This window comes from Rhinoderma darwinii (genome assembly GCF_050947455.1).
Source record: "Rhinoderma darwinii isolate aRhiDar2 chromosome 4 unlocalized genomic scaffold, aRhiDar2.hap1 SUPER_4_unloc_3, whole genome shotgun sequence".
Lineage (NCBI taxonomy): Eukaryota > Metazoa > Chordata > Amphibia > Anura > Rhinodermatidae > Rhinoderma > Rhinoderma darwinii.
The window spans coordinates 566,031-593,590 of record NW_027461758.1 but is presented as its reverse complement, the minus strand read 5'-3'; the positions used below and the strand labels follow the sequence as shown (position 1 = coordinate 593,590).

The 27,560-nt window shown below is 44.4% G+C and overlaps 1 protein-coding gene across 1 annotated transcript in view; it reads right to left on the bottom strand.

The window, feature by feature from the left end:
- The window catches only part of LOC142684060 (uncharacterized), a 74,903-nt gene extending 47,795 nt beyond the window's left edge, over positions 1-27,108 (bottom strand). The window contains exon 1 of the mRNA XM_075847450.1: positions 27,053-27,108. The gene's annotated coding sequence lies outside the window, so the exon portion shown is untranslated. The remainder of the gene's footprint in view (positions 1-27,052) is intronic.
- Positions 27,109-27,560: the final 452 nt, after the last annotated feature.

Genomic DNA, 27,560 nt, shown 5'->3' with positions numbered 1-27,560 from the left:
TTAAAGACCGTGTGTCTGAGGTATCCTTATATGCTGATCAATCAGCTGAGGAGGCCAATATGCAAATGCTGGTAATTGGTAGATACCAAGAATTAAGGAGTGGCTAAATAGTATGAATGGATGCGAACCAAAACTAGTTCAAAACCTAACCTAAACCTTACACCGGTGAGCTGGAGGTTCTCTCCCTTTTCCATGACTTATGTAACTCTTTGACCTTTATTTTTCTTTTTAGATGTCTCACCGCAAGCTGAAAAGATTCATAGTCTGTCTAAGAAAGAGGACGTATCTTGGTTACATTCGTTTCAGCGCCTGGCAGCCAGTATAGAGGATTACAATTATAACAAAACATGTGATATAAAATGATATGTGATATAATGTGACATAATGTGATACAATGTGATATAATGCAACTGTCAAGGGGTTCGTTAGGTTAATACACGATCAACAGAGCCAGTGACAACAGGGCAACTCCAACAGGGTTTATTGCATCCAATGCTGACAGAACAAGTCGCCTTCAATGCAGGAACAACACACAGTCCACAAAATAAGGTGATCAAAGGAACATCTTCAGAACGCCGGCCTCAGCTTCAGCTCTCCTGAAGGTCTAAATCCAGAAGATCCCACCTCCTACTCTGTGCCCCAGATACTGCACCTCAGCCATACCCAACTGGCATTTATCAGGGCGAATTGTTAGTCCTGCTGCAAGAATATGATCTAGCACTATGCCCAAGTGTTTAAGATGTTCCTTCCATGATGTGCTGAAATTGACAATATCATCCAAGTATGCACAGGCAAAGTCCTGACATTGTTCTAACAGCCGGTCTACCAATTATTGGAAGGTTGCTGGGGCATTTTTCATCCCAAAGGGCATTCCCAGGAACTCAAAGAGTCCAAAGGGGGTAATAAACGCAGATCGCTCCCGTGCATCCTCTGTTAGGGGGTATCTGCCAGTACCCCTTGCTCAAGTCTAATGTAGTTACAAATCGAGCACTGGCCAGCTGACCCAGTAGATCGTCAATCCGGGGCATAGGGTACGCGTCACTTTTGGTGGCATTGTTTAGGTGCCGGTAATCTACGCAGAATCGCGTTGTGCCATCCTTTTTGGGCACCAGTACCACAGGGGAGGCCCAGGGGCTCTGGGTTGGCCTAATAATCCCAAGTTGTTTCATGTCTGCCAGTTCACTCTTGATCATGTCCCGAACGGCCTCTGGAACTCGGTAGGGGGCCTGCTGGATGGGGCGTGGTCCTGGAGTTTCCACATGGTGACTGGTGAGAGTTGTCCGTCCAGGGGCTGAGGAGAAAGCGGAATCTCTCGGTCCCAGCAAGGCGACAATATCATCTTTTGGATATCTGACAGATGGAGTCCTAGGGGCACTTGGTTCACAGTATCTCCAGCTCGAGCCAGATGCAGAAGGTCCGGGAGGGAGTCATCTCCTTCCTTATCACTAGGGGGACAGCAGATGGCCAAAACAGGCAGGGATCGGTCGTGGTACTCTTTCAGCATGTTGATGTGGACAGTCTTTTGTCGCCGGCCACTAGGGTCTATGGCAATGATGTAGTTAATATCATTAAGTTTTCGGATAACTCGGTAAGGACCATCCCATGTTGCTTGCAGCATGTTGGCAGGGACAGAGACAATCATGAGCACTTGTTGTCCTTCAATAAACTCACGGGTCCTGGCTTTCCGATCATACCAGGTCTTCTGGCGGCAGTGGGCCTGTTGCAGGTGTTATTTAGCCAAGGTAGTAAGTCGTGTAATGCGACCTCGAAATTCCAGAACATATGGAATGACAGGCACTCCAGTGTCAGTGATTGTCATGGGGTTCGTTGGATTAATACACGATCAACAGAGCCAGTGACGACAGGGCAACTCCAACAGGGTTTATTGCATCCAATGCTGACAGAACAAGTCGCGTTCAATGCAGGAACAACACACAGTCCACAAAATAAGGTGATCACAGGAACATCTTCAGAGCGCTGGCCTCAGCTTCAGCTCTCCTGAAGGTCTAAATCCAGAAGATCAGAAGATCTCCATCCTCCCCAGGACAAGCCCTAAAATACCCCTCAGGGGGGGGAGGAACATCTTGGCAGTTTCTAGTCACCATCATTATAATGAATTTAGTTTGTAGTTCTACTGTCTGTCAGTTGTGCCCTTCGTACTATTATGTGTATTGCCACAGGCGGGATAAGGACACACGGGGGGGGGGGGGGGGGGTTTGGGGAGATAATTGGATCTGCTTTGTTTGCTGGTCTGCACCTGGGCTGAATATAACTGTGGTGTCTCTTGATGACCCCCTGTGGGGACTGGACAATGACAACACTTTATGTCTTGTGGACTTCACCTCTGACTTGTCTGATTGTCCATAGGCCGTAGACACGACCTGTGGTACCTGATTACAGTCATTCCTCTCTGCTGAGGGCTCACGATAAACCACACATTACGCACCATCACAGTGATATCTCCCTCCCAGTATTCCTTTAGAAGGGTCAGGGGCCCACAGACCTTCCGACCATAGAGAGTTCAAAAGGGGAAAATCCGGCTGACTCTTGGGGTACCTCCCAGTAGGCAAACAGGAGATGTGGCAGGTATTGCTCCCAGTCCCGTTCAGTGTCTGCAAAGGCGCATAGCATATTTTTTTAGGGTTCCATTGGATCTGCTTTGTTTGCTGGTCTGCGCCTGAGCGGAATATAACTGTGGTGTCTCCTCATGACCCCCTGTGGAGACTGGACAATGAGGACACCTTGTCTTGTGGACTGCACCTCTGACTCATCTGATTGTTCATAGGCTGGAGACACGACCTGTGGTACCTGATTACAGAGTCATTCCTCTCTGCTGAGGACTCACAATAAACCACACATAATGCAACATCACAGGCTAGAAGCGCCTTCCTTCAGGTGCCACATAATAATGATATAATGTATAGGCTAGAAGCTCTTTCCTTCCGGTGCCACATAATGATATTATAATGTATAGAATAGAAGAACCTTCCTTCCGTCACCACATAGTGATATTATAATGTATAGGCTAGAAGTGCCTTCCTTCAGGTATCACATAATGACATTATAATGTATAGGCTAGAAGCACCTTCCTTCCGTCACCACATAATGATATTATAATGTATAGGCTAGAAGCTCCTTCCTTCCGGTGCCACATAATGATATTATAATGTATAGGCTAGAAGCGCCTTCCTTCCGTCACCACATAATGATAATATAATTTATAGGCTAGAAGCACCTTCCTTCCATCACCACATAATGATATTATGATGTATAGACTAGAAGCTCCTTCCTTCCATCACCACATAATGATATTATAATGTATAGGCTAGAAGCGCCTTCCTTCCCGGGGCCACATAATGATATTATAATGTATATGTAATGACAGGGGGTAGGGAAACAGACAGTGAGCCCTAATCTACCCACCACTCAGTCCCTGCCTACTTGCAACGACCCGCCCTAGGCGACGGGGTACAACTGGGCGACGGTCCCTACGCTCAGTAGGTGCACGACAGACAAACAGACAAGGGGACACAAGCAAAGGGAAATGGGGCAGTTGCCCACGGCAACACCGTGAGCAACAAGAGAGGTGAACGAGCCGAGTCAAACCAGATATGTACGAGGTACCAAACGCAGAGCAGGAGAGTAGTCAGTAAGCCGGGGTCGGTATGAAGCAAGGTCAAATAGCTAGGAGCTGCAGCAAGGCCAGGAAACCACACGAGAAGAATCACAAGCAAAGGAGGAACAGGAAAGGCAGGTATAAATAGACAGAGGGCGGGAGCTAGCTCCGTCTGGCCAGGCTGCGATAGGCTCTCCCACTCCTAAGCCTGCCATCCTGAGTGGTGGAAAATGGAGTCAGTCTCAGAGACATAGAACCAGGTGCAGACTGATTACCCATGGGCGTATACACAGAAGTTGTGCCTGGCAGATCCTTTACAGTACCCCCCCTTTTATGAGGGGCCACCGGACCCTTTCTAAGTGGACCTGGTTTATTGGGGAAACGAAGGTGGAACTTCCTGACCAATACCCCAGCGTGAACATCCCGGGCGGGTACCCAAGTCCTCTCCTCAGGCCCGTATCCTCTCCAATGGACCAGGTACTGGAGGCAGCCTTGGACCATCTTGCTGTCCACAATCTTGGCCACCTCGAATTCCACCCCCTCAGGGGTGAGAACGGGAACAGGAGGTTTCCTCGAGGGAGCCCAGGACGGGGAGCAGCGTTTAAGGAGGGAGGCATGAAACACGTCGTGTATACGAAAAGATGGGTGCAACTCCAGTCGGAAGGAGACAGGATTGAGGACTTCAATGACCTTATAAGGCCCTATAAACCGGGGAGCAAACTTCTTGGACGGGACCTTAAGGCGCAAGTTCTTACATGATAACCACACCAGATCCCCGACCATAAACAAGGGGTTAGCAGAACGTCTTCTATCTGCCTGAGTTTTTTGTATACTCTGGGACGCCTCTAGGTTCTTCTGAACATGGGCCAGAATGTGCACAGTTCCCGATGAACGATCTCTACCTCGGGATTGTTGGAACTACCAGGTGAAACGGAGGAGAACCGTGGATTAAACCCAAAATTACAGAAAAATGGGGGGACCCCTGACGAGTTACTGACCCGGTTATTAAGGGAAAATTCGGCGAGGGGAATGAATGAGACCCAATCATATTGACAGTCAGAGATAAAACACCTTAAATATTGTTCTAGAGACTGATTAGTCCTCTCAGTTTGGCCATTAGTTTCAGGATGGAAGGCAGAGGAGAAGGACAGATCAATCTCCAACTTTTTACAGAAGGCTCTCCAAAACAATGAAACAAATTGTACCCCTCTGTCCGAAACAATATTGACAGGGACCCCATGGAGACGCAGGATGTGTTTGACAAACAAGGTAGCTAACATCTTGGCATTGGGTAGTTTCGTTAGGGGCACAAAGTGGCACATCTTACTGAAGCAGTCTACTACCACCCACACCACCGACTTGCCTTGAGATGGAGGCAAATCGGTGATAAAATCCATGGAGATATGGGTCCAAGGTCTCTGGGGAATGGGCAAAGAACGTAGTAAGCCCGCTGGTCGGGACTTGGGAGTCTTGGACCTGGCACAAACCTCACAAGCGGCGACGTAGGCCTTAACGTCTTTAGGCAACCCAGGCCACCAATAGTTTCTGGCAATGAGGTGTTTGCTACCCAGGATGCCTGGATGACCAGATAGTGTCCCTAAGTACCCTTAGCCGGAGTTGCAGGGGAACAAACAGCTTGTTCTCAGGAAGGTTCCCGGGAGCTGAACCTTGATCAGCCGCAATTTCAGAGACTAAATCAGAATCAATAGAAGAAACAACTATACCAGGAGGCAAAATACAAGCAGGATCTTCCTTCCTGTACGATGCTAGGAGTCCCTGCCTCGCTGCAGGACAACTGTCCCGTACTGTAATCATGTTTTCAGTACGGGACAGTGCTCCCTGCACTGTGTTCGGTCCGGGACTTGCGGCCGAAATACGTCCGTCACTTACGGACGTAATTAGTGTGTGTGCACATACCCTTACAGTTTATTCTCAGCCACAATCTGTTTGTATTCAAGGACTGTTTCTACTTGCAGAGACAGGGTACCGCCATGGGGGCGGCGTGTGCGCCGTCCTATGCGAACCTGTTTCTGGGTCTCTGGGAGAGGCAGGTTTTCCTGGGGGACGGCGCCCGCGCTGCCGACCAGGTGCAGATGTGGCTGAGATACATTGATGACATTTTTTTCATATGGCAGGGATCGGAGTCTGGCCTGTTGGGATTCATGCAGCAGCTTAACCAAAACCCATTTAACATCAAATTGACATACAAATACCACCGGCAACAGGTGGAATTTTTGGATATACGAATTTTTTCGGATAGTGAGGGTTACCTGCATACGGATGTATTCCGTAAGTCTACATCGGTTAATTCGCTGCTGCATGCCTCATCATCCCATACTCCATCCACGATCAAAGCCATCCCGGTTGGTCAATTTCTCAGGATGAGGCGGATCTGTTCCTCTGATGCATTGTTTGAACATCAAGCCACAGATTTAAGGGAGAGATTTTTGGAACGAGGCTATAGTAAGAGAGCTATAAAATCTGGCTATAGGAGAGCAAAAACAACGCCACGCCGGAATCTCCTTATACCAAAACAGCAACAGGATAAGGAACCCGGGGTACGGTTCATATCGACCTATAATGGACAGTGGAATAAGATGTGTGGCATCTTAGAGAGACACTGGCCCATTCTTATGTCTGAACCACAACTAGCTCAGAATTTGTCTGACAGACCTCTCATGACAGCCAGAAGAGCTAGGAACCTGAGGGATCTGTTGGTGAAAAGCCATTATGTCCCACGTCAGACGGCGCTCTTTGGCTCAAGTGGACCTAGGAGGGGCTGCTTCCCCTGTGGCAAATGAAGAGCCTGTGCCAACATATGTCGTGCAACTGACTTTTCGTCTGCAGATGGAGTACGTCATTTCGAGATCCGGGACTATATCTCGTGTAGTACCGCTTATGTCATCTATCTTGCTACATGTGGGTGTTCCAAGATATACGTTGGACTAACTTCCCGAGAACTGCGAATCCGCACCCGAGAACATGTGCGGGATATTGTGAACGCTAGCACGGTTGATGACTTAACACAATTAAAAACGATACCCCGACACTTTAAACTTCACCATGGTTCCAATCCAAAAACCTTTTTGGTGAAAGGTATTGATAGGATACACTGTGGCATCAGGGGGGGTAATGCGAAGAAGGTTTTGGCGCAAAGGGAAAGCAAATGGATAGTTATGTTGGGATCCATGACTCCACGGGGACTCAATGAGAATCTTAGTTTTGTTCCATTTCTATAGGCTTATCTCACAGTCCCTACCACCTATGTATGTCCTTATCTGTATTTTTAATTCTATGTATTTTATATGTCTTTTCACTAGATATGACGAGTAATTGACCAAGCCCCCTATTGTGTCCTTTGGAATCGGCCTGAACCCTATGAACCCTCGCGGGACAACACTCCCAAGAAAACTGCAATGCCAATAGTGCTCCTATATAGGGACAATGACATCTGCCCCTTGACATGCACCTCTTTGTAATCATGGACTTGGATGACGCAACACCGACTGTATATAGATATATAAGTGTTGATCTGTTTATTGACGTATATACGTATCTCATGCCCCTCCCATATGTATATACTTTTTATTTTTATCTACTACTTCTCACTGTTCTTATTACATTATTCTATATGATGAATTACTAATTTAGGTCACATATGCACTTTATTTATTTATTTTTTTATATATGCATCTTTAATTACTTATTTTATATTATTTGTTTTTCACATTGTATATTTTTGTTTCCTTTTATCTCTATCTTGGTATGGAGTCATATTTATTATTTTTTGCGTGGTTTGTTTGTTTGTTATATATTGTCGCAACTATTATTAATACTGTATTTGTATTCACTATCATAGTACATATGGGATCAAAGTAATATATAGTGGGCATGATGAATATTTACACTTTGTCATTAATACACTGTACAGACGTAATAATTGGGGTCAGCTTTGTGTATGCAATGTCACTATAAATGTTTATCTTTCTGTATACAATTTGGCCCCTTTTTCTTGGGGCCAATAGGGGGCGCTATGACTGCTGTTGATATATATACATATGGGTTGAGGATATCATCCTCTACTATACACATATCAGTATATAGCTACAGTAACTTGTATCCTATCAATGTTTATTATTCCTTATGGCCTTACATATCATTATACTCAATAACTAATGCTCCTTTCCATTGGGAATGGGAGGGGTCATGGGATTTATTTGGAGATAGTGGGAATTATATATACTGGGACGCATATTTGCGATGCGTCTTATTTGTGAGTGGCTGTGATGATCGGCCAGTGGAGACATACATGTGTAGATTCCATTGTCCTTGATTCGGCGGTGCTGTGCGCATGTCCGCTGTGGCGGCTGGGTGCGGGGCATCCCCCCTCCGTCTCCGAGGGCACATTGCGCATGTCCGGAACTCCCGTCACGCGTCGGGACTCCGGATGTGCGCTGCCGTGCCTGGAGCCGGATGTGGGGTTTGCCTCGCTTGCGGCTGCTTCAGCGTTGATGCGCCGCTGTGCACCGTTTTAATCAATGGACACGGACACTATAAAGGGGCAGCGGCGGGACATACATGGTCATATATCCCCTTGAGGAAGCTTTTCGTGGCGAAACGCGCGTCAGGGTATACGGCGGAGCAGACACTCTTTTACTTTCTGTTACACACATGGGTAAGTCCCTTGATTTGACCAGTCAACCCCATGCTATGCATTGTCTTTGATTATAACTGTGGGGTGGTCCATACAGCTATGTGTACATGCTTGCCCATATATTATAGTGTGTAGCAGGTTGTGAGTGCGGCCTCCGTAACTTTACTAGAGTCATACTTGCTGGTTCATCTTTTAATTTATATATTGTTTGTCCTAAGAAAATTTATAACTTTTTATATATTGATACATTGGCGTCAAAAGGCTCTTTTGTCTCTTTGTGTTATAACTATCTGTGTATGGAGCTGCCTAGATGATTTTGGGGGGACAGTGGTGCTTTATGCAGTCTCCAGCCATTAATACAACTCTGTTTGGAGTCTATATATTTATACTCCCACTCCTAAGCCTGCCATCCTGAGTGGTGGAAGATGGAGTCAGTCTCAGAGACATAGAACCAGGTGCAGACTGATTACCCATGTGCGTAGATACAGAAGTTGTGCCTGGCAGATCCTTTACAGTATAGGCTAGAAGCGCCTTCCTTCCTTCACCACATAATGATATTATAATGTATAGGCTAGAAGCACCTTCCTTCCATCACCACATAATAATATTATAATGTATAGACTAGAAGTGCCTTCCTTCCATCACCACATAATGATATTATAATGTATAGACTAGAATCTCCTTCCTTCCATCACCACATAATGATATTATAATATATAGGCTAGAAGCTCCTTCCTTCCATCACCACATAATGATAATATAATGTATAGGCTAGAAGCTCCTTCCTTCCATCACCACATAATGATATTATAATGTATAGTCTAGAAGCTCCTTCCTTCCATCACCACATAATGATATTATAATGTATAGGCTAGAAGCTCCTTCCTTCCGGTGCCACATAATAATGCTATAATGTATAGACTAGAAGCGCCTTCCTTCCATCACCACATAATGATAATATTATGTATAGACTAGAAGCGCCTTCCTTCCATCACCACATAATGATAATATTATGTATAGGCTAGAAGCGCCTTCCTTCCATCACCACATAATGATATTATAATGTATAGGCTAGAAGCTCCTTCCTTCCATCACCACATAATGATATTATAATGTATAGGTTAGAAGCTCCTTCCTTCGATCACCACATAATGATAATATAATGTATAGGCTAGAAGCTCCTTCCTTCCGTCACCACATAATGATATTATAATGTATAGGTTAGAAGCGCCTTCCTTCCATCACCACATAATGATAATATAATGTATAGGTTAGAAGCTCCTTCCTTCCGTCACCACATAATGATATTATAATGTATAGGCTAGAAGCTCCTTCCTTCCATCACCACATAATGATATTATAATGTATAGGCTAGAAGCTCCTTCCTTCCATCACCACATAATGATATTATAATGTATAGGTTAGAAGCTCTTTCCTTCCATCACCACATAATGATATTATAATGTATAGGCTAGAAGCGCCTTCCTTCCATCACCACATAATGATAATATAATGTATAGGTTAGAAGCTCCTTCCTTCCGTCACCACATAATGATATTATAATGTATAGGCTAGAACAGACATGGGCAAACTACGGCCCGCGGGCCACATACGGCCCGTTAGGCTTTTTAATCCGGCCCGCCGAACTTGTCCAAGATATATCCGTCCTCAGCAGCTGCTAGTTCGCGCAGGAGGACGGATATATCCGTCCTGTGATCGCGCGGGTACTGACAGTTTACCCACGCGATCAGCGGCAGGAGCACGGCTGTTATACACAGCCTGGCTCCTGCTGCAACTGCCGGAATCGAAGCACGCGCCGATTCCGGCAGTTTAACCCATTAAATGCCGCTGTCAACAGTGACAGCGGCATTTAATGTGTTTGACAGAGGGGGGAGCTCCCTCTGTCTCCCGATCGGCGCCCCCGCAAACAAATCGCGGGTCGCCGTCGGGTTTCCATGACAGCCGGGGGTCTAACAAAGACCCCCAGGTCTGTCTTCAGCATCTGCCTGTTAGGCGATGCCAGAGGCATGACCTAACAGGTTGCCTGTCAGTTTTACACTGACAGGCAATAATGCTTTGGTATACGAAGTATACCAAAGCATTATATATGCGATCGGCATATCGCATAGTGAAGTCCCCTGGTGGGACTAAAAAAAAAAAAGTAAAACCGTTAAATAAAGTTTGTGAAAAAAAAAATAAAAAAAATTACAGTCAAAGTCAAATAAAACTACTGTTTTGCCCCAAAAAGTGGTTTTATTTAATAAAACGGTCAAAACAAATCACACATACACATATATGGTATCCCCGCGATCGTAACAACTTGACCAATAAAATGAACACAATTAAACCGCCGGATGAACGGCGTCCAAAGAAAACGCAAAAAACAACGGCAAAATTCTCTCTTTTCTCCCATTCCCCCCATAAAAAATAAAATAAAAGTTCATCTATAAGTCCTATGTACCCCAAAATAGTACTAATGAAAACTACACATTGTCCCGCAAAAATCAATCCCACGTACGGCCACATCGACGGAAAAATAAAAAAATTACGCCTCTTGGAACGCGGCGATGCAAAAACAAGTAATTTTTTTCTAAAAGGGTTTTTATTGTGCAAACGTAGAAAAAACATATAAAACCTTTACACATTTGGTATCCCTGTAATCGTGCCGACCCATAGAATAAAGTTAACATGTTATTTACGCTGCATAGTAAACGGCGTAAATTTATAACGTGAAAATTAATGCTGGAATAGCTGCTTATTTTCAATTCTCTCCTAAAATAAAGTTAATAAAAGTTAATCAATATGTTATAAGCATCTAAAAATGGTACAATTACAAAATACAACTCGTCCCGGAAAAAACAAGCCCTTATACGGCTATGTCGACGGAATAAAAAAAGAGTTACGACTCTTGGAATGCGACCGTGGAAAAACAAAAAATAATCCTTGGTCATTAACGTGCAAAATGGCCCGGTCATTAAGGGGTTAATGTGGCGCGTATTTCTCTTTATTTCACTTTAATTTTCACTTCGTTTCACGTCACCATTAAGCCCTTCGGTTTTCAAAGAGTACAATATCAGCCGTCACTTTGCCACGAAGCATGCAAACTATGCTAGCAAGCAGTCAACACAAGAACGGGCGGCTACTGCTCAGAGGTTGGCAGCTCATTTACAGAGTCAACAGAACTTTTTTCTTGATAAATCACAGTGCGTATGTTATTTTAATCTATTTACATTTCCTCCTCCCAGTATCTGCGAAATAGTATGTAAATGCCATATCTTGCATATTCCTTGAGACAAATTTATTAACTGATAAGGGCTATTTTTCACATTTGAAAGACAGTTAATAAATTGGGTTGTAGTGTTCTTACTGTGCTATGAGGTTTGCACACACTAGTATATCCGGCCCAAACACTCCCTCCAAATGCTCCTGGCCCGGCCCCTCTGTCAAATTTTAGAACCCATTGTGGCCCGCGAGTCAAAAAGTTTGCCCACCCCTGGGCTAGAAGCTCCTTCCTTCCATCACCACATAATGATAATATAATGGACAGGCTAAAAGCTCCTTCCTTCCATCACCACACAATGATAATATAATGTATAGGCTAGAAGCGCCTTCCTTCCATCACCACATAATAATATTATAATGTATAGGTTAGAAGCTCCTTCCTTCCATCACCACATAATGATAATATAATGTATAGGCTAGAAGCTCCTTCCTTCCGGTGCCACATAATAATATTATAATGTATAGGCTAGAAGCTCCTTCCTTCCATCACCACATAATGATAATATAATGTATAGACTAGAAGAGCCTTCCTTCCGATGCCACATAATGATATTATAATGTATAGGCTAGAAGCGCCTTCCTTCCATCACCACATAATAATATTATAATGTATAGGCTAGAAGCGCCTTCCTTCCATCACCACATAATGATATTATAATGTATAGGCTAGAAGCTCCTTCCTTCCATCACCACATAATGATATTATAATGTATAGGCTAGAAGCACCTTTCTTCCGGTACTACATAATGATAATATAATGTATAGGCTAGAAGCGCCTTCCTTCCATCACCACATAATGATAATATAATGTATAGGCTAGAAGCTCCTTCCGGTGCCACATAATGATATTATAATGTATAGGCTAGAAGCTCCTTCCTTCCATCACCACATAATGATATTATAATGTATAGGCTAGAAGCTCCTTCCTTCCGGTGCCACATAATGATATTATAATGTATAGGCTAGAAGCTCCTTCCTTCCATCACCACATAATGATATTATAATGTATAGGCTAGAAGCGCCTTCCTTCCATCACCACATAATGATATTATAATGTATAGGCTAGAAGCTCCTTCCTTCCATCACCACATAATGATATTATAATGTATAGGCTAGAAGCTGCTTCCTTCCATCACCACATAATGATATTATAATGTATAGGCTAGAAGCTCCTTCCTTCCGTCACCACATAATGATATTATAATGTATAGGCTAGAAGCTCCTTCCTTCCGGTGCCACATAATAATGCTATAATGTATAGACTAGAAGCGCCTTCCTTCCATCACCACATAATGATAATATAATGTATAGGTTAGAAGCTCCTTCCTTCCGTCACCACATAATGATAATATAATGTATAGGTTAGAAGCTCCTTCCTTCCGTCACCAGATAATGATATTATAATGTATAGACTAAAAGCGCCTTCCTTCCGCCACCACATAATGATATTATAATGTATAGGCTAGAAGCTCCTTACTTCCGGGGCCACATAATGATATTATAATGTATAGGTTAGTAGAAGCACCTTACTTCCGGGGCCACATAATAATATTATAATGTATAGGCTAGAAGCTCCTTACTTCCGGGGCCACATAATAATATTATAATGTATAGGCTAGAAGCGCTTTCCTTCCATCACTACATAATAATATTATAATGTATAGGCTAGAAGCGCCTTCCTTTCCGGGGCCACATAATGATATTATAATGTATAGGCTAGAAGCTCCTTCCTTCCCGGGCCAAATAATGATAATATAATGTATAGGTTAGAAGCGCCTTCCTTCCGATGCCACATAATGATATTATAATGTATAGGCTAGAAGCTCCTTCCTTCCATCACTACATAATAATATTATAATGTATAAGCTAGAAGCTCCTTTCTTCCATCACCACATAATGATATTATAATGTATAGGCTAGAAGCTCCTTCCTTCCATCACCACATAATGATATTATAATGTATAGGCTAGAAGCTCCTTCCTTCCGTCACCAGATAATGATATTATAATGTATAGACTAAAAGCGCCTTCCTTCCGGTGCCACATAATGATATTATAATGTATAGACTAGAAGCGCCTTCCTTCCATCACCACATAATGATATTATAATGTATAGGCTAGAAGCACCTTTCTTCCGGTACTACATAATGATAATATAATGTATAGGCTAGAAGCTCCTTCCGGTGCCACATAATGATATTATAATGTATAGGCTAGAAGCTCCTTCCTTCCATCACCACATAATGATATTATAATGTATAGGCTAGAAGCTGCTTCCTTCCATCACCACATAATGATATTATAATGTATAGGCTAGAAGCTCCTTCCTTCCATCACCACATAATGATATTATAATGTATAGGCTAGAAGCGCCTTCCTTCCATCACCACATAATGATATTATAATGTATAGGCTAGAAGCGCCTTCCTTCCATCACCACATAATGATATTGTAATGTATAAGCTAGAAGCACCTTCCTTCCGATGCCACATAATGATATTATAATGTATAGGCTAGAAGCGCCTTCCTTCCATCACCACATAATGATAATATAATGTATAGACTAGAAGCTCCTTCCTTCCATCACCACATAATGATATTATAATGTATAGGCTAGAAGCGCCTTCCTTCCATCACCACATAATGATATTATAATGTATAGGCTAGAAGCTCCTTCCTTCCATCACCACATAATGATATTATAATGTATAGGCTAGAAGCTCCTTCCTTCCGGGGCCACATAATGATATTATAATGTATAGGCTAGAAGCTCCTTCCTTCCGTCACCACATAATGATATTATAATGTATAGGCTAGAAGCTCCTTCCTTGCATCACCACATAATGATATTATAATGTATAGGCTAGAAGCTCCTTCCTTCCATCACCACATAATGATATTATAATGTATAGGCTAGAAGCACCTTTCTTCCGGTACTACATAATGATAATATAATGTATAGGCTAGAAGCTCCTTCCTTCCATCACCACATAATGATATTATAATGTATAGGCTAGAAGCTCCTTCCTTCCGGTGCCACATAATGATATTATAATGTATAGGCTAGAAGCTCCTTCCTTCCCAGGGCCACATAATGATATTATAATGTATAGGCTAGAAGCTCCTTCCTTCCATCACCACATAATGATATTATAATGTATAGGCTAGAAGCGCCTTCCTTCCATCACCACATAATGATATTATAATGTATAGGCTAGAAGCTCCTTCCTTCCATCACCACATAATGATATTATAATGTATAGGCTAGAAGCTCCTTCCTTCCATCACCACATAATGATAATATAATGTATAGACTAGAAGCTCCTTCCTTCCATCACCACATAATGATATTATAATGTATAGGCTAGAAGCGCCTTCCTTCCGGTGCCACATAATGATAATATAATGTATAGGCTAGAAGCTCCTTCCTTCCATCACCACATAATGATATTATAATGTATAGGCTAGAAGCTCCTTCCTTCCATCACCACATAATGATATTATAATGTATAGGCTAGAAGCTCCTTCCTTCCATCCCCACATAATGATAATATAATGTATAGGCTAGAAGCGCCTTCCTTCCGTCACCACATAATGATAATATAATGTATAGGCTAGAAGCTCCTTCCTTCCCGGGGCCACATAATGATATTATAATGTATAGGCTAGAAGCTCCTTCCTTCCATCACCACATAATGATATTATAATGTATAGGCTAGAAGCTCCTTCCTTCCATCCCCACATAATGATAATATAATGTATAGGCTAGAAGCTCCTTCCTTCCCGGGGCCACATAATGATATTATAATGTATAAGCTAGAAGCTCCTTCCTTCCATCCCCACATAATGATATTATAATGTATAGGCTAGAAGCTCCTTCCTTCCATCACCACATAATGATAATATAATGTATAGGCTAGAAGCGCCTTCCTTCCATCACCACATAATGATATTATAATGTATAGACTAGAAGCTCCTTCCTTCCATCACCACATAATGATATTATAATGTATAGGCTAGAAGCTCCTTCCTTCCCGGGCCACATAATGATAATATAATGTATAGGTTAGAAGCGCCTTCCTTCCGATGCCACATAATGATATTATAATGTATAGGCTAGAAGCTCCTTCCTTCCATCACTACATAATAATATTATAATGTATAAGCTAGAAGCTCCTTTCTTCCATCACCACATAATGATATTATAATGTATAGGCTAGAAGCGCCTTCCTTCCATCACCACATAATGATATTATAATGTATAGGCTAGAAGCTCCTTCCTTCCATCACCACATAATGATATTATAATGTATAGGCTAGAAGCTCCTTCCTTCCGTCACCAGATAATGATATTATAATGTATAGACTAAAAGCGCCTTCCTTCCGGTGCCACATAATGATATTATAATGTATAGACTAGAAGCGCCTTCCTTCCATCACCACATAATGATATTATAATGTATAGGCTAGAAGCACCTTTCTTCCGGTACTACATAATGATAATATAATGTATAGGCTAGAAGCTCCTTCCGGTGCCACATAATGATATTATAATGTATAGGCTAGAAGCTCCTTCCTTCCATCACCACATAATGATATTATAATGTATAGGCTAGAAGCTGCTTCCTTCCATCACCACATAATGATATTATAATGTATAGGCTAGAAGCTCCTTCCTTCCATCACCACATAATGATATTATAATGTATAGGCTAGAAGCGCCTTCCTTCCATCACCACATAATGATATTATAATGTATAGGCTAGAAGCGCCTTCCTTCCATCACCACATAATGATATTGTAATGTATAAGCTAGAAGCACCTTCCTTCCGATGCCACATAATGATATTATAATGTATAGGCTAGAAGCGCCTTCCTTCCATCACCACATAATGATAATATAATGTATAGACTAGAAGCTCCTTCCTTCCATCACCACATAATGATATTATAATGTATAGGCTAGAAGCGCCTTCCTTCCATCACCACATAATGATATTATAATGTATAGGCTAGAAGCTCCTTCCTTCCATCACCACATAATGATATTATAATGTATAGGCTAGAAGCTCCTTCCTTCCGGGGCCACATAATGATATTATAATGTATAGGCTAGAAGCTCCTTCCTTCCGTCACCACATAATGATATTATAATGTATAGGCTAGAAGCTCCTTCCTTGCATCACCACATAATGATATTATAATGTATAGGCTAGAAGCTCCTTCCTTCCATCACCACATAATGATAATATAATGTATAGACTAGAAGCTCCTTCCTTCCATCACCACATAATGATATTATAATGTATAGGCTAGAAGCACCTTTCTTCCGGTACTACATAATGATAATATAATGTATAGGCTAGAAGCTCCTTCCTTCCATCACCACATAATGATATTATAATGTATAGGCTAGAAGCTCCTTCCTTCCGGTGCCACATAATGATATTATAATGTATAGGCTAGAAGCTCCTTCCTTCCCAGGGCCACATAATGATATTATAATGTATAGGCTAGAAGCTCCTTCCTTCCATCACCACATAATGATAATATAATGTATAGGCTAGAAGCTCCTTCCTTCCATCACCACATAATGATAATATAATGTATAGACTAGAAGCTCCTTCCTTCCATCACCACATAATGATATTATAATGTATAGGCTAGAAGCGCCTTCCTTCCGGTGCCACATAATGATAATATAATGTATAGGCTAGAAGCTCCTTCCTTCCATCACCACATAATGATATTATAATGTATAGGCTAGAAGCTCCTTCCTTCCATCACCACATAATGATATTATAATGTATAGGCTAGAAGCTCCTTCCTTCCATCCCCACATAATGATAATATAATGTATAGGCTAGAAGCGCCTTCCTTCCGTCACCACATAATGATAATATAATGTATAGGCTAGAAGCTCCTTCCTTCCCGGGGCCACATAATGATATTATAATGTATAGGCTAGAAGCTCCTTCCTTCCATCACCACATAATGATATTATAATGTATAGGCTAGAAGCTCCTTCCTTCCATCCCCACATAATGATAATATAATGTATAGGCTAGAAGCTCCTTCCTTCCCGGGGCCACATAATGATATTATAATGTATAAGCTAGAAGCTCCTTCCTTCCATCCCCACATAATGATATTATAATGTATAGGCTAGAAGCTCCTTCCTTCCATCACCACATAATGATAATATAATGTATAGGCTAGAAGCGCCTTCCTTCCATCACCACATAATGATATTATAATGTATAGACTAGAAGCTCCTTCCTTCCATCACCACATAATGATATTATAATGTATAGGCTAGAAGCTCCTTCCTTCCATCACCACATAATGATATTATAATGTATAGGCTAGAAGCGCCTTCCTTCCATCACCACATAATAATATTAGAATGTATAGGCTAGAAGCGCCTTCCTTCCCGGGGCCACATAATGATATTATAATGTATAGGCTAGAAGCTCCTTCCTTCCATCACCACACAATGATATTATAATGTATAGGCTAGAAGCTCCTTCCTTCCAGTGCCACATAATAATATTATAACGGTCATGGCGACAGGGCAACTCCAACAGGGTTTATCGCATCCAATGATGACAGAACAAGTCGCGTTCAATGCAGGAACAACACACAGTCCACAAAATAAGGTGTTTACAGAAACATCTTCAGAGCGCCGGCCTCCGCTTCAGCTCTCCTTAAAGAGGCTCTGTCACCAGATTTTGCAACCCCTATCTGCTATTACATGTGATCGGCGCTGCAATGTAGATAAGAGTAACGTTTTTATTTTTAAAAAACGAGCATTTTTGGCCAAGTTATGACCATTTTTGTATTTATGCAAATGAGGCTTGCTAAAGTCCAACTGGGCGTGTTTAAAGTAAAAGTCCAACTGGGCGTGTATTGTGTGTGTTACATCGGGGCGTGTTTACTACTTTTACTACCACTTCTCTTCAGAACGCCCAGCTTCTGGCAGTGCAGACACACAGCGTGTTCTCGAGAGATCACGCTGTGTCGTCACTCACTTCCTGCCCCAGGTCCTGCATCGTGTCGGACGAGCGAGGACACATCGGCACCAGAGGCTACAGTTGATTCTGCAGCAGCATCGGCGTTTGCAGGTAAGTCGATGTAGCTACTTACCTGCAAACGCAGATGATGCTGCAGAATCAACTGTAGCCTCTGGTGCCGATGTGGCCGACACGATGCAGGACCTGGGGCAGGAAGTGAGTGACGTCACAGCGTGATCTCTCGAGAACACGCTGTGTGTCTGCACTGCCAGAAGCTGGGTGTTAACGAACAGAAGTGGATGATGCTGATTCGTCAGCATCATACACTCCCATTCCTAACGCCCAGCTAGTAAAAGTAGTAAAAACGCCCCGATGTAACACACACAATACACGCCCAGGTGTACTTTTACTGTAAACACGCCCAGTTGTACTTTTGCAAGCCTCATTTGCATAAATACAAAAATGGTCATAACTTGGCCAAAAATGCTCGTTTTTTAAAAATAAAAACGTTACTGTAATCTACATTGCAGCGCCGATCTACTGAAATAGGAGATAGGGGTTGCAAAATCTGGTGACAGAGCCTCTTTAAGGTCTAAATCCAGAAGATCTCCATCCTCCCCAGGACAAGCCCTTATATACCCCTCAGAGGGAGGAACATCTTGGCAGTTTCTAGTCACCATCATTATAATGACTTTAGTTTGTGTCTCTGCTGTCTGTATGTGAGTTGTGTACTTTGTACTATTATGTGTATTGCCACAGCCGGAATAAGGACACAGGGGGGGGGGGGGAGATAATTGGATCTGCCTTGTTTGCTGGTCTGCACCTGAGCTGAATATAACTGTGGTGCCTCCTGATGACCCCCTGTGGAGACCGGACAATGAGGACACTTTGTCTTGTGGCTGCACCTCTGACTCATCTGATTGTCCATAGGCTGGAGACACGACCTGTGGTACTTCATTACAGAGTCATGACAGTAATATAATGTGATATGTGATATAGTGTGACATAATGTGATATAATCTGATACAATGTGATATAATGTGACAATGTGATACAATGCGATATAATGTGACAGTGATATAATGTGATATGTGATATAGTGTGACGTAATGTGATATAATCTGATACAATGTGATATAGTGTGATATAATGTGACAATGTGATACAATGTGATAGTGACAGTGATTTAATGTGATATAATGTGATAGTGTGACATAATGTGATACAATGTGATATAGTGTGACAGTGATATAATGTGATATGTGATATAGTGTGACATAATGTGATATAATCTGATACAATGTGATATAATGTGACAGTGATATAATGTGATATGTGATATAGTGTGACATAATGTGATATAATCTGATACAATGTGATATAGTGTGATATAATGTGATACAATGTGATATAGTGTGATACAATGTGATATAGTGTGATACAATGTGATATAATGTGACAGTGTGATATAATTTGATATAAAATGATACAATGTGATATAGTGTGATATAATGTGACATAATGTGATACAATTTGATATAATGTGATACAATGTGATATAATGTGATATAAAATGATACAATGTGATGATACAATGTGATATAGGGTGATATAGTGTTATACAATGTGATATAGTGTGACGTAACATCTGTAAAGGATCTGCCAGACACAACTTCTGTGTCGACGCCCGTGGGTAATCTGTCTGCACCTGCTCCTAAGTCTGAGAGAGTGACACGATCTTCTACCAGTCAGGCTGGGAGGCTGAGGAGTGGGAGAGCCTATCACAGTCTGGCCAGACGGAGCTAGCTCCCGCCCTCTGTCTATTTATACCTGCATTTCCTGCTCCTCCTTTGCCTGTGATTCTTTCCTGTTTCCTGGCTCTGCTGCTCCTGCTATTATTATTGACCTTGCTTCATTTTGACCCTGGCTTTACGGACTACGCTCCTGCTCTGCGATTGGTACCTCGTAAACTCCTGGTTTGACTCGGCCCGTTCACTACTCTTGTTGCTCACGGTGTTGCCGTGGTCAACTGCCCCATTTCCCTTAGCTTCTGTGTACCCTTGTCTGTTTGTCTGTCGTGCACTTATTGAGCGTAGGGACCATCGCCCAGTTGTACGCAGTCGCCTAGGATGGGCCGTTGCAAGTAGGCAGGGACTGAGTGGCGGGTAGATTAGGGCTCACCTGTCTGTCTCCCTACCCCATCATAACATAATCACAGGCCCATATACCTTTTCTACCCTGGTCCCTGACACAACTATGGACCCCCTTGAGACCCTGGCTCAGCAAATGCAGCGCCTCTCCCTACAGGTCCAAGCCATGGCTCAGAAGGGCAACCAGCATGATGCTACCCTGGTAGTGCCCCCCACTTCACCTCTTGAACCCCACCTCAAGTTGCCTGACCGGTTCTCAGGGGACCGAAAGACTTTCTCCTTTCGGGAGAGTTGTAGGCTCTATTTCTGTTTAAAGCCCCACTCCTCAGGTTCTGAGAGCCAGCGAGTGGGTATAATTATGTCCCGGCTCCAGGACGGGCCCCAAGAATGGGCCTTCTCCTTGGCTCCTGACGCCCCTGAACTTTCCTCTGTTGATCTTTTTTTTTCCGCTCTCGGGCTCATATATGACGAGACTGACAAGACTGCCTTTGCCGAGGGTCAGCTGGTGACCTTACGTTAGGGTAAGAGACCCGTTGAGTAGTACTGTTCTGACTTTAGGAAGTAGTGTGTAGCTTCTCAGTGGAATGACCCTGCCTTGAGGTGCCAGTTTAGATTGGGTCTGTCGAACGCCCTGAAAGACCTGTTAGTTAGCTATCCCTCTTCTGACTCCCTAGATCAGGTTATGGCTTTAGCGGTACGACTTGACCGACGACTCAGGGAACGACGACTGGCACGTTGTTGTGCCTTCCCCTCTGACCCCCCCATGATGGCTCCCGAGGTTCCGCTGCTTCATTCTTCCACGGAAAACTCGGATGAACCTATGCAACTCGGGGCCTCCGTGTCTCCCCAACTACGTAGAGAGTTCCGCAGGAAGAATGGTCTCTGCTTCTACTGTGGGGATGAAAAGCATCAAGTGAACAACTCTCCTAGGCGTAAGAATAAGCAGCCGGAAGAACTTCCGCGCCTAAGTGATCATCGGGGAGGTCACTTGGGCGCACAGGTATTTCCCGTATATATGAAACCGAATAAGATCTTGCTTCCCTTTCAGGTCTCTTTTGAGGGTAGGTCTTCCACCGGCAGTGCCTTCGTGGATTCAGGGTCTTCTGCTAATATCATGTCTGTGGAATTTGCTATGTCTCTAGCTATGCCATTGATTGATTTACCTAAACCTGTCCCGGTAGTGGGTATCGACTCCACTCCTCTTGCTAATGGTTATTTTACACAGCATACCCGTTTTTGAACTCCTTGTTGGCTCCATGCATTTGGAGCAGTGCTCTGTACTGGTGATGCAGGGATTATCGTCCGATTTGGTTTTAGGCCTTCCCTGGTTGCAGTTGCATAATCCCACATTTAACTGGAATACTGGGGATCTTACTAAATAGGGTAATGAATGCTTGACGTCATGTTTTTCTGTTAATTTTATCTCTTTCCCGGAGGAGGTGAACACTCTACCTGAGTTTATTCAGGACTTCGCTGATGTTTTTTCTAAAAAGGCCTCCGAAGTGTTAACTCCTCATAGAGAATTCGATTGTGCAATCGATTTGGTACCAGGAGCTAAGCTCCCTAAGGGTAGGATATTTAATCTCTCTTGTCCCGAAGGTGAGGCCATGAGAGAGTATATCCAGGAATGCCTGGCCAAGGGTTACATTCGCCCCTCTACTTCTCCGGTAGGTGCTGGCTTCTTCTTCGTAGGGAAGAAGGATGGTGGTCTTAGGCCATGCATTGACTACCGTAACTTGAATAAGGTCACTGTAAGGAACCAGTATCCCCTTCCTTTGATTCCTGATCTCTTCAATCAGGTTCAGGGGGCCCAATGGTTCTCTAAGTTTGATCTTTGGGGGGCTTATAACCTTATCCGCATCAAAGAGGGAGATGAGTGGAAGACTGCGTTTAACACGCCCGAAGGTCATTTAGAATACCTCGTTATGCCCTTTGGGTTGTGTAATGCTGCCGCGGTCTTCCAGAATTTCATAAATGAGATTTGAAGAGACTACCTGGGGGTATTTCTTGTAGGGTACCTTGATGACATACTTGTGTTTTCCAAGGACTGGTCCTCCCACATTGAGCATGTCAGGAAGGTGCTCCAGGCCCTTCGGGAAAACAAACTGTTTGCTAAAACCGAAAAATGTGTGTTTGGGGTGCAGGAGATACCATTTTTGGGTCAAATCCTCACTCCTCATGAATTATGCATGGACCCTGCCAAGGTTCAGGCTGTGGCTGAATGGGTCCAACCTGCCTCCCTGAAGGCGTTACAGTGCTTCCTGGGGTTTGCTAATTATTACAGATTTATTGCTAACTTCTCAGTCATCGCTAAGCCTCTTACGGATCTTACTCGCAAAGGTGCTGACCTCCTCCACTGGCCTCCTGAGGCGGTCCAGGCTTTTGAGGTCCTTAAGAAGTGCTTTATCTCGGCCCCTGTGCTGATTCAACCTAACCAAATGGAGCCATTCATCGTGGAGGCTGACGCCTCCGAGGTGGGAGTGGGTGCTGTCTTGTCCCAGGGTACCAGGTCCCTCACCCATCTCCGTCCCTGTGCCTACTTCTCCAGGAAGTTCTCGCCCACTGAGAGTAACTATGATATTGGCAACCGCGAACTCTTAGCCATTAAATGGGCATTTGAAGAGTGGCGCCACTTCCTGGAGGGGGCTAGGCACCAGGTAACGGTCCTTACCGACCACAAGAATCTGGTTTTCTTAGAATCTGCCCGGAGGCTAAACCTGAGACAAGCTCGATGGGCGTTATTTTTTACTAGATTCAACTTTTTGGTCACCTATAGGGCTGGGTCTAAAAATATTAAGGCTGATGCACTGTCGCGTAGCTTCATGGCCAGCCCTCCTTCGGAGGAAGATCCTGCTTGTGTTTTGCCCCCAGGTATAATCATTTCCTCTGTTGATTCTGACTTAGTCTCCGAAATTGCGGCTGATCAAAGTTCAGCTCCCGGGAACCTTCCTGAGAACAAGCTGTTTCCCTGCAATTCCGGCTAAGGGTACTCAGGGAAAATCATGACTCTGCACTATCTGGCCATCCAGGCATCCTGGGTACCAAGCATCTCATTGCCAGAAACTATTGGTGGCCTGGGTTGCTTAAAGACGTTAAGGCCTACGTCGCCGCTTGTGAAATTTGTGCCAGGTCCAAGACTCCCAGGTCCCGACCAGCGGGCTTACTACGTTCTTTGCCCATTCCCCAGATACCTTGGACCCATATCTCCATGGATTTTATCACCGATTTGCCTCCATCTCAAGGCAAGTCGGTGGTGTGGGTTGTAGTAGACCGCTTCAGTAAGATGTGCCACTTTGTGCCCCTAACGAAACTACCCAATGCCAAGATGTTAGCTACCTTGTTTGTCAAACACATCCTGCGTCTCCATCTGGTCCCTGTCAATATTGTTTCGGACAGAGGGGTACAATTTGTTTCATTGTTTTGGAGAGCCTTCTGTAAAAAGTTGGAGATTGATCTGTCCTTCTCCTCTGCCTTCCATCCTGAAACTAATGGCCAAACTGAGAGGACTAATCAGTCTCTAGAACAATATTTAAGGTGCTTTATCTCTGACTGTCAAGATGATTGGGTCTCTTTTATTCCACTCGCCGAATTTTCCCTTAATAACCGGGTCAGTAACTCGTCAGGGGTCTCCCCCTTTTTCTGTAATTTTGGGTTTAATCCACGGTTCTCCTCCATTTCACCTGGTAGTTCCAACAATCCCGAGGTAGATGTCGTTCCTCGTGAACGGTGTACAGTCTGGGCCCAGGTTCAGAAAAACCTAGAGGCGTCCCAGAGCATACAAAAGACTCAGGCAGATAGAAGACGTTCTGCTAACCCCTTGTTTGTGGTCGGGGATCTGGTGTGGCTATCTTCTAAAAATTTTCGCCTTAAAGTCCCGTCCAAAAAATTTGCTCCCCGATATATAGGGCCGTACAAGTTCATTGAATTCCTTAACCCTGTCTCCTTCCGACTGGAGTTACCCCCGTCTTTTCGAGTACACGACGTGTTTCATGCCTCCCTCCTGAAACGCTGCTCCCCGTCCTTGGCTCCCTCGAGGAAACTTCTGGTCCCTGTTCTCACCCCTGAAGGTGGCCAAGATTGTGGACAGCAGGATGGTCCAAGGCTCCCTCCAGTACCTGGTCCATTGGAGAGGATATACGGGCCTGAGGAGAGGACTTGGGTACCCGCCCGGGATGTTCACGCTGGGGTATTGCTCAGGAGGTTCCATCTTCGCTTCCCCAATAAGCCAGGTCCACTTAGAAAGGGTCCAGTGGCCCCTCTTAAAAGGGGGGGTACTGTAAAGGATCTGCCAGACACAGCTTCTGTGTCGACGCCCGTGGGTAATCAGTCTGCTCCTGCTCCTAAGTCTGAGAGAGTGACACGATCTCCTACCAGTCAGGCTGGGAGGCTGAGGAGTGGGAGAGCCTATCACAGCCTGTCCAGACAGAGCTAGCTCCCGCCCTCTGTCTATTTATACCTGCATTTCCTGCTCCTCCTTTGCCTGTGATTCTTTCCTGTTTCCTGGCTCTGCTGCTCCTGCTATTATTATTGACCTTGCTTCATTTTGACCCTGGCTTTAATGACTACTCTCCTGCTCTGCGATTGGTACCTCGTACACTCCTGGTTTGACTCGGCTCGTTCACTACTCTTGTTGCTCACGGTGTTGCCGTGGTCAACTGCCCCATTTCCCTTAGCTTTCTTTGTACCCTTGTCTGTTTGTCTGTCGTGCACTTATTGAGCGTAGGGACCGTCGCCCAGTTGTACGCCGTCGCCTAGGACGGGCCGTTGCAAGTAGGCAGGGACTGAGTGGTGGGTAGATTAGGGCTCACCTGTCTGTCTCCGTACCCCATCATAACATAACCACAGGCCCATATACCTTTTCTACCCTGGTCCCTGACACAACTATGGACCCCCTTGAGACCCTGGCTCAGCAAATGCAGGGCCTCTCCCTACAGGTCCAAGCCCTGGCTCAGAAGGGCAACCAGCATGATGCTACCCTGGTAGTGCCCCCCACTTCACCTCTTGAACCCCACCTCAAGTTGCCTGACCGGTTCTCAGGGGACCGGAAGACTTTTATCTCCTTTCGGGAGAGTTGTAGGCTCTATTTCCGTTTAAAGCCCCACTCCTCAGGTTCTGAGTGGCGGGTAGATTAGGGCTCACCTGTCTGTCTCCCTACCCCATCATAACAACATCAAAGGGATCTGATTGTTGAAAGGCATCAGTCAGGAGAAGGGTACCAAAGAATTTCCAAGGCATTAGATCTACCATGGAACACAGTGAAGACTGTCGTCAATAAGTGGATTACATTTGGCAGAACAGTGACATTACCTAGAACTGGACGTCCCTCAAAACTTGATGAAATGACGAAAATTGGTCTTGGAGGCTATCAAGTGGCCTACAGCAACATTAAAGGAGCTCAGGACTTTCTGGCAGGTACCGGTTGTGTAGTGCATGTGACAACAATCTCCAGTATTCTTCATATGTCTGGGCTGTGGGGGAGGGTGACAGGAGGGAAGCCTTTTCTAACCAAGAAAAACATCCAAGCCCGGCATGTTCTGCAAAGACCTACATCAAGTCTGCCGAAAGCGTGCGGGAAAACGTGTCATGTCTGATGATACCAAGGTGGAATTTCCTGGCCATAATTCTAAAAGGTTTGTCGCAAAGTCAACACTGCGGAGGCAGCATTATGGAGCGCAGTGGAGGCAGCGTTATGGAGCGCGGTGGAGGCAGCGTTATGGAGCGCGGTGGAGGCAGCGTTATGGAGCGCGGTGGAGGCAGCGTTATGGAGCGCGGTGGAGGCAGCGTTATGGAGCGCGGCGGGGCCGGCGTTATGGAGCGCGGCGGGGCCGGCGTTATGGAGCGCGGCGGGGCCGGCGTTATGGAGCGCGGCGGGGCCGGCGTTATGGAGCGCGGCGGGGCCGGCGTTATGGAGCGCGGCGGGGCCGGCGTTATGGAGCGCGGCGGGGCCGGCGTTATGGTGCGCGGCTGGGCCGGCGTTATGGTGCGCGGCTGGGCCGGCGTTATGGTGCGCGGCTGGGCCGGCGTTATGGAGCGCGGCGGGGGCCGGCGTTATGGAGCGTGGCGAGGGCCGGCGTTATGGAGCGCGGCGAGGGCCGGCGTTATGGAGCGCGGTGGAGGCAGCAAAACTGGTGGTTTTTTTAATGTATTTTTGACAAATGTCTATAAATGAAAGGAAAAAGTAAATGTACCAAAAACCGGCCCCCCATAAAGTACAGCCCGTCCTGCGAACAGCGAAGTCCCACCGAACAACAAATAACAAAGTGACGAGCAGCAGAGGGGAATATAACAGCGTGTCCTGAAGAATGAACCAGCAGAGGAACCACGTGACGTCACCTCACCTCACACTGCAGTCACACGCCGCGTCCTCAGCAAATAAGTGTCTATATATATATATATATATATATATATCCTCTGTATACACCGCTCTGAATCATGGGAAATCTTCTAGAGTGACCACCAGTCATACACCGACCAGGACCTGCCGTGTCTATAATGAAATAGGGATGGGAAAGGGGAAAAGATGTGGTCTAATGTGAAATTAATAAATAACCTTTATTGATTAACATTAAAATGTATAAAAGTTCATTGGTGCAAACTGGTATGTGTGAGTGACCCCCAAACTCACATACCATTAACCCGAAATATGGTGTAAATTGAGTGAGATCACTAATTTATTTTAAAGCGATTCCACCAACGCTAATGTTCCATTAGAGTGCAATAATCGCTGCACTACAATGGGAATTGGAATTCAAAATAAACGAATGGAATCAAATTGACAGTGTCAACTGATTAAACTGGTCCGTGCTGGACAAGTGGGCTCATATAATGATTGCTGCACTGTGGTAT